The 8,436-nt window shown below is 42.0% G+C and overlaps 1 protein-coding gene across 3 annotated transcripts in view; it reads left to right on the top strand.

The window, feature by feature from the left end:
- The window catches only part of LOC113577349 (nuclear factor 1 B-type), an 82,957-nt gene extending 81,423 nt beyond the window's left edge, over window positions 1–1,534 (top strand). For all 3 annotated transcript variants that reach the window (XM_027009947.2, XM_027009944.2, XM_027009946.2), the window contains one exon: window positions 1–1,534. This exon is cut by the window's left edge and continues 5,705 nt beyond it. The gene's annotated coding sequence lies outside the window, so the exon portion shown is untranslated.
- Window positions 1,535–8,436: the final 6,902 nt, after the last annotated feature.

The following is an 8,436-nucleotide window of genomic DNA, read 5'->3' as shown; positions in this document are numbered from 1 at the left end:
GTCGGTTTCAAACCCAATCCTTCGTTTCGGTAGTGAAATTTTTAGATACGTTTCTTCCTTTTCAAAGGGCTGATCCATATTGTAGAATCGGTTTGTCATCAAGAAGTGGTATTCTCATAGGACTACACATGCTACATGAGACAACGGCCTGGCGAGGTTAAATATTACGCCGCAGATCAGTCATGAAAGCCATGCTCGTGGACGTCGAGGAGCCCACTAGCGCTTTTTCGGTGGCACTCATGCAATATCTCTGTCGTTCACCTTCATGTGGACCGCAGGACCTTTTCTTCTTCCTTTGACATTTCCATTATTAGGGCATTTTCAGTGGCATGAATGACATCAGGTTGACATAAAACAGGAACGTATTAAAAAACCAGCATATAATGAGACGTTTACCAAAAAAAGACAAAAAAAAAGGAAAAAATCTAAAAAAAAAATTTTAAAAAAAAGTAAAAAGACAAAAATATATATATACAGTATATATATCTATATATATATCTATATATATGTTAAGCAGTGCCTGTTCCAGCTCAGAGTCTCAGTGGACTTCCCATTGTAAATAATAACTGGTTGAAATTTCTTTGGGGAAAAATTCAATAAAGCAAAATAAACAAAAAAAAAGTTCATTGAAAGCAGAATGTGTGGGATGCCTCTTCCTGTATTTTTACCCCTCTCTCCCTCCCCCCAGGCTTCATGTGATGTGTCCTTTTTAAGCGTTTTGTGCTTCGTTCTTTATTATTGAATATTTTAGTCATATTGGATGGAGTGCCCTGGTCTCGATATTTCTTTGAGGAGATTAAATTGATAGTCGGGCAGTGTGTTTCTTTAGATTGTTGATGCTACACTTAGTACTACAGTAGATGACAAAAAAAAAAAAGTCAGTTGAGAAAAATACAAAAAAAAAAAAAATGTAAAAATGCTCGCCAGCTCCACAGCAGGGTTCATTTGAATTGGGTCTTGTGGCACTTTTACACTCTGTGCAAACATAGTGGGATTTTAAGACATGTATTTGTTACATGGCAACAACACCACCAAGAAATGTTTTAAGGTTGTATCAGCCTCCAGTGATTGTAATAACACTGCAGATGTATGCAAAAGGCAATGTAAGTTTCTGAATGTACATCATAGAAGACTTTCCCAAACTGTGGTGTTTTATTCACAGTTGGGGAAATGCAGGTATTCTTTAAGAAGCTGTATAGCGTAAGCCTTGTTTTTCAACTGTTTTAATTTCCTTCAGTTGTTTTTTTGTTTTTTTTGTGGGTTTTTTTTTTGTTTGTTTGTTTTTTGTTTTTTCTTCAGTTTTCACAGCTGAACAGTAGGCGCTGCCTTCGAGCTGGTTGCTTTTGGTGTGGGGGCTAAAATTGCCACAAGATAAAAACAAAATGAGTGTAAATAACGCTTGACTTTTTTTGTGATTGTTACTGTTATATCCAGCCTATACTGCTAGCAGCTGTTTTTACTGCAGTCGATTACTGGAAGTGGATATATTTCCTATGCAAAACTGTTTAAACAATAAAATGAGCTATGCTACACAGCTGACTGTGGGTTTGTCTCTTTTTTGGCCATGTGATTTCAGGTTCACTGATAATCAGCACAGTGTAATACTTTGTGAGAGAAGTATTTGTGCTGAAAATGTACGATTTTATAGAACATTTATAGCACCCTTATGATATTGCATGCCAGACCTTAAGCTATTTATTTCAATGCTAACTTTGCAACACTAACTCACTATTACTGCCACTATTACTGGTTACATGCAAGAAATTATTATTATTATTATTTGCATGCAAATGTGGATAACTGAAGACAACTTCATGAAACACTACCATTATGTATGCACTAGAACTGTGCAAATGACAGTTTCTCAATGGAGGCGCCCTGATCATTTCTGATAGAGCCACCAGAGCGTTTGTTTCTAATGTCTATAATGTTAGTTGTGAAATAAGAACTACACGGGTTGTCTTCCTGTCCAAGCAGGACTCATCGCTTTGGTTGGAGTGGCTGCAAATCCTCAGCACTGCATCTGCCAGATAAGGGGGCCGCATTGCGGTGCTGCTTTTATAATCCCACTGCCTGTTCTGGGCTGAGAAGTAAGTTGATTATGTTCAGGCCTCGATGGGTGCCACGTTGGCCAAACATGAAAACCGAGGTCGTCCCGAAGCCTTATCAATTAGGCCGAAAGCAACACCTGGCTGAGGCCATGGAAGAACTTCGCCTGGCCATAAAACAACACAATGTCGTGCCGTGCTGATATAAAATTACCCCGATACATAATGGTTATCATTATGCTATTTATCAAAATTGGCCGGTTAAGTAAACATCTGGCTTCAATAACCAAGCGAAACTCTGTAAAGTTTTGGCTCTTCATGTGTCCTGCATATTTTCCAAGGCCTCCGTTTTTTTCTCTTTCTTTTTCTTTCCGACCAAGGCCTGCTGTCAGGGGTGTGATGAACTGAAGAGCTGTAGTCAGTCGGTTCAGGCCGACTGTGTTCTGTGGGGCAGGGCAAGGCTGTGCCTGACCGCCTTTGTTCTGGACAAGGACTGCTGGAGGCTGCCTGACGTGAGCACTCTCACGAAACGTGAGACTTCAACGTGCGCGGGCTGAAACAAACTGTGTCCTCATACACATAGCTGTTAGGAACCAATTCCCAGGCCCTCCTCTTCTCGTTGCTTAACCCGAGGGATGTACCATTTGTCAGGTGATGGGCCAACCGATTAAAAATAGAATAGCAATTTCTTGACACCTTGAAAGAGAAAACAAACCAAATGTAACTGAAGAAACTGGCATGAGAACATAGACTGGTAGCCCTCAGTTGAATGGTATGACCCTGCAGTCAGGATTTATTGGTTTATGTGATGTTACTGTTTCATTGGCCATCCATGGATATGCTCTTTGTGTGGCCCCCCAGTAGATGGGAGCGTGGGATTTTATTATGTCTGTGCATCAGTGGGGTGTGTGTGTACAGAAACAGGTGTTCGGCATTAAAGTGTTTGTGTGTGTACGCAGGGGGGTGACTTCAACACAAAGGGAAAACACCATGTCCTTGTCTGGAGAAGTGGCGTGCAGTGAGTTGTAGTGGTGGAGCAGGCTGAGAGAGGGACTCCTGATTGAATGGTCGTCTCCTCCCTTGTGAAACTCTCAGGATTAGCTCGCACATTTTCCCACAGCCCCCCGACACCCTCCCCGCATACACGCACACGCACACAACCAATTTGCATATGCCACAGACAAGGAGGAACACAACAAACAAACTTGATATTGAGCCCTGCCTGGCCGTTCAAAGGGATTCGCAGACACTCCCCTGCCATGTTCCATTCTCATACAGCTCTGCCTTTCTCCAACATGAGTCAAGATTGTCCCAGGCCTGGGATGGTGTGCGCGGTATATGTGGTGGGTGGAGGTGTAACGCCTGTCTTCGGAGGCATGAAGGAAAAGCCAGCCTGTGTGGTCGCAGACAGACATGTGCATCCCGGCAATGATTGCGATAATGAGAGTATATGTATTATGTGATTAAGCTCGAAACTGCAGAAAGCAACGATGGCATTAAAATCCATCTCTTTCCTCTACTAGGCTGCACATCTTGCAGACCCCCCACTGTCGCACAGCAGAAGTGTGCACGTCAAAAAATGTCCACCTTAAAATGTCCTTGCCATAATATTGCATAGTTCCTGTTGCGCCACCTTGGCTTCCAAGGTCCCAGAAAAAAAATTCCACACTTCAATAGGGACCATTTCAGTCAGAGCAAGGAGACACTAAGAAAGGTCCACTTAACACCAGCAGTTTTTGCCAGTAACCTCAGTAAATATACACTGGGACAAGAATGTCTAAGGGTGTTTGCCTGATGTTTGCCCCTGAGAACAACATGTGTCAGTAGGAAAGAATAAATAAGTATACAAGTCCCAGTCCCTTAATATGGAAATATTGGAATGATAAGCATTCAACTCCTAAGGGAAAGGAAGGAGAAGGGTAAATTACATGAATTTTGAGGGTGTTATCAGATGGCTATCAAGCACAGGAGAAAGCATTTCAGTTATGCATGGGCTGTCTTCCTCGTCAGCGTGAGCTGTCAAATCACGACCATAAGAAACCCAGTAGACTATAATCCAGCTGTCAGAAAAAATCTCTCGAATGGCCTCCAACCCCCTTTTGTTGCCACCAGCATGCTGGTTTTACTCTGTGAAAATTATGCCAAGATTAAACTTTAGCCCAGCTTTCACCTCTCCTGAAAAGATGCAAAGAGTTTGCCTGCAGGTGGAATGAATGGAAGAGAAGCCTCCTTAACGTGCTGACTCATAAAGACCAAGAGCCCAGTACTAAACCTTGGGTAACTCCCATTTACACATATGTGTTACCTATGCTGCACCTCTCAGATCAAATCAAACCCATAATATTATCACTGCCTGTTTCCAAGTGGCTCTTACTCTGGGAGGATTGTGGGCCTCGCCTTGGACTGCAATCAAGGACTATCTTGGCTTGTAAATCGCTCACCAAATGGAGCCTGATTGAGTTCAGCATTCTGGCACAAATGGAGAAAGCAGGCACCTGGGATATGATGGGGGATGACTGTGGATCATGTTCCTGGGGTAGGAGTCAGAAATGATGTCTTAAGAAACAAGTTGGGGGACATTTACAGGCTTAGCATTTCAGCACGACAGGATTAAGACTCTCCGTTTGAAAAATATTGAGGTTTTTAAAAAAGTTATCTTTGCAGTCTCTGAATATACGTTCACTATATGTTCACATTTCAGACTGTGGTTCTTCTTTCCATTATGGAAAGAATGGATTATGGATTATGGACTATTGAAAAGCCTTTTCCTCAGTTTTGTTGCAGACAAAGAGAAGTTCTGAAATGCAATTGCGGACAAACCAACTTTAGTGTGCATAAGAAGGAGGTAGATACCCATACCAATAGTTCTGTGCAAAACGGACGCTGACAAATGTGTTGTGGTCCTCTTTAGGACATCTTAGACACAACTGATCCAGCCAGGAGAGAGACTAAGATTGGTTCACAACTGTGAGGTTCAACATAGTGATGTACAGTGGACCAACAAACACTGGGCATATACAATGTTTATGTACAGTAGACCAACAGACACTGGGCATCAGCAATGTGTTTATGTACAGTGTATCAGCAGACACTGGGCATGAACAATATTTATGTACAGTATATCAGCAGACACTGCATAAACAATGCATGTGCAACCCAACAAACACACAACTGTTGCCATTGCTACCATTGACAAAAGGGGTTCCATAGTGATTAGTGGAAAATCTTTTAAAATGGTTGAGGTTGACACAAGTCACAAGGTATTTCTGTTGTGTGTGTTGGGGGCGATTTATGATTTTCTTGAGCATGTTTGACAGTCACCTTCCATTGATAAACACTCACTGTGACAGCGAGCTGTCGTCCTCCTCATGTGATGCAATCGCTGGAAAGCGGCTTTCACTCAGTGAAGTAGTAAAACGTTGGTCTTCAGGAATTCGTCCCCCAGCTTCATCCACAGTTGTTCTCTTGTTCAAGGCAGTGGTTTGATTACATGCTTTATTAAGTGCTAGAGAGTTTGGGCTAATTCAAAGCAGATGTCACCACAGTGACTGTTATTACAGCGCTTGAGATCACAGTGTCTCTAGTGGGTGTGTCTTGGTCTTGGAGGTCTCTTAGCCTTTCTTCTGCTTGAACCGTACAGCACTGGATGAAATGTGTAGTGTGGACGTGAAACATGCTGCACAACGGAGATAAGGATCACTACACTAACTAACAAAGGAGATTCACATACAGTTTTACACTCTGGCTTTTCTCTCTGAGGTGCTCCCTTTTGCCGTCTCTCTGTATTTTCCTGTCTCACCCCCTTCCTGGCTTAGCGTTTCCTCTTTTTTGCGCTGTGCTTGCAAATACAGAGCTCCCATGTCGCCTGACTCATCTTTGTTCATCCTGGTCTTTCAGCCCGGCTTTCTGCCTAACCCTGACGCTGACCTGTGAAAGCCGATCTGTATGATGCTGCAATATATTAATATGACTCCAGACTGAGCAAGTACTTGTGTCCTTATATGGACATATGGCAAAAAGACAGTATAAATAAGGCAGTCAGCCTTAATTTTAGGATTTAAAAGTGGACTTCACTGTTTCCATAGCACTGGGTGTTCCGTATGGACTCACGGCCTGGTCTAAGGTCCTTTGTGACTTCTTTTCAACACAGTTTCATCAGTTTCAACATTTTCCTTTTTTTATGTTATAGTGGATTTCTTACTGCTCACTGCAGCTACCCTGATGTTGTTTGAATGTGGTTCCAGTGAACTATTCGTGGACCATTTGTGCAGCGAGAACTGCATTCGTTATTTCTCACGATTTGATCGGTGCACGGTGCACATTGATAATGTTTCGAGTAGGCTTACGTCCCTCTGACCACCTAATCCACGCATAACGCACACATTTTAATGCCTGTGTTTGTATTTGTTGCGCGCACCCCCCACCCCCCGAGTTTGGACTCTTCCTCCACACCTGCGTTGTATTAAGTACATCAGGCGGCGTAATGAGCTGCAGGTGCGCGCCGGTCAGCGCTGAGTGGCGCGGGTCACCTGCTGTTTGTTTGTTGGCGGCAGGTTTGGCGCGCTCGGCGCGCGCCGCCGCAACGCCTGGCACGAACGAGCGCTGGCAACGCTTCACGCGCCTCTCTTTCCAGTCGACGTTCGTCGAAATGGGCGACAAAGTTTCGCAACGCAAAAATGACGCTCAACAAAACCGCTTCGCAAACCTCGTCGTGTTTTTTGTCCCCTCCCGCGCTTCATACTAGTCAGCTAATTATTATTCATTATAGTAAACGTTTTAATTGCCGCGGTGGTGTCGCGGACCGAGAAAACAGGAAATGAAACGGATGTTTTATTTTATTTTTTATTTTTGCAGACGTTACTCGGAGAGACGATTTGAAGGTTGTTGGAGAGGAACAGCGACATTTATGTCTACCTAATGTGACTCGTTTGTCACACACGGGTTGTGTCTTTCAGAGATGTTTGTTCTGTAATTAGGCTCTCTCTAGGTGGCCTTCCTTAAGGTGGCCTTATCTTAATATAAGTCACAACATACAAAAAAAGAACAATAAGATGTTTTTCATTTTTAAAATGGTTCAGATTTGCAGTGTCCAAAAGTCTTTATAACTTTTTTTTTTTCACAAAAATAAAATACAGATGGAAAAATGTGATTAGCTCATAGCCTAATATATTCTGTGTTTACATTATCGGGCAGTAAGATATTCTCTTGTAACCTGCATGTCGTGCTTGTGGGTGTGTAATCAAACACCTTTTCCCATTATAATGGAAGCTCAAATTAACTGAAAGGAGGACCTCGGAGACCACTGGAACTCCAGGACTGATTCAATCCAATCGGAAGCCCATGTGGAAACATTTGTCATTTTCCGCAGTAATCTATAAAACTCTTTCTGAGGAGAAGTCAGCGCACGATGGTTGCTGCTGTACCCCTGACATATGCACAGACCCCTCTGGCTCTAATAGTATAACATGGTGCCAGATGTCAGACACACTGATTTGCACATGTGCTTGCACACGTGCACACTCACTCAAACACACACACCTGTAATCAATCTCTATCTGTCAACTATCATTGTCACGGTGGGGTTTGAAATAATGGGGAGAGATAACTGCTGGTCTTGCCACATATTTGGCTAATAAACTGATTAATTACCCATACTGTCTTTTTCAGATGGATGGTCATAGCCTGTAATGAGAAAAGACTGTAATGAGAACTTAGTGTTTATTATTATTAGTGTTTATATATATATATATATATATATATATATATATATATATATATATATATATATATATATATATATATATATATATATAAATATATAAAATAAACACTAAGTTCCCGGTATGTATACACACATACACACACTGGGAAAAAATGATGTGTTAGCTAAAAACATTCGATATGTGTTTAAACACTAACAGAGGGCCTAATCCAATCTTGACTACTAAAAGTATGTAATATAATATTAAATATAGATCATGACTTTATGTGATGCTGTATGTGATAGAAAACCAAATACAAATGCATGTGTCACATTTATAATAGGCCAATTTCACGGCAGGTTACTAAATGCTAGATTACATCTGTGGTCAGATCTGAGGCACTGATAGTCTCTGTGTGTGTGTGTGTGTGTGTGTGTGTGTGTGTGTGTGTGTGTGTGTGTGTGCGTGTGCGTGTGTGTGCATGTGCGTGTGTGTCCTCGTCATGCCTCTATAAGAGGATGAAAGCAACAAATTGATGGTGGTGATCAACACTGAGCTCACACATCTGGACACTAATTTTACATGGTTGACATGACGTCTTTGACAGAGTTGTTAGAAATGTCATCTGATGTTAACAAATAAAGAATAATAATGCCCAAATAATAATGTTTTGGGTGCTATTACAC

Source organism: Electrophorus electricus, chromosome 19, assembly GCF_013358815.1.
Source record: "Electrophorus electricus isolate fEleEle1 chromosome 19, fEleEle1.pri, whole genome shotgun sequence".
In the NCBI taxonomy this organism is placed as follows: domain Eukaryota; kingdom Metazoa; phylum Chordata; class Actinopteri; order Gymnotiformes; family Gymnotidae; genus Electrophorus; species Electrophorus electricus.
Note: the sequence above shows the minus strand (reverse complement) of the source record. Positions and strands in the feature narration are given on the sequence as shown.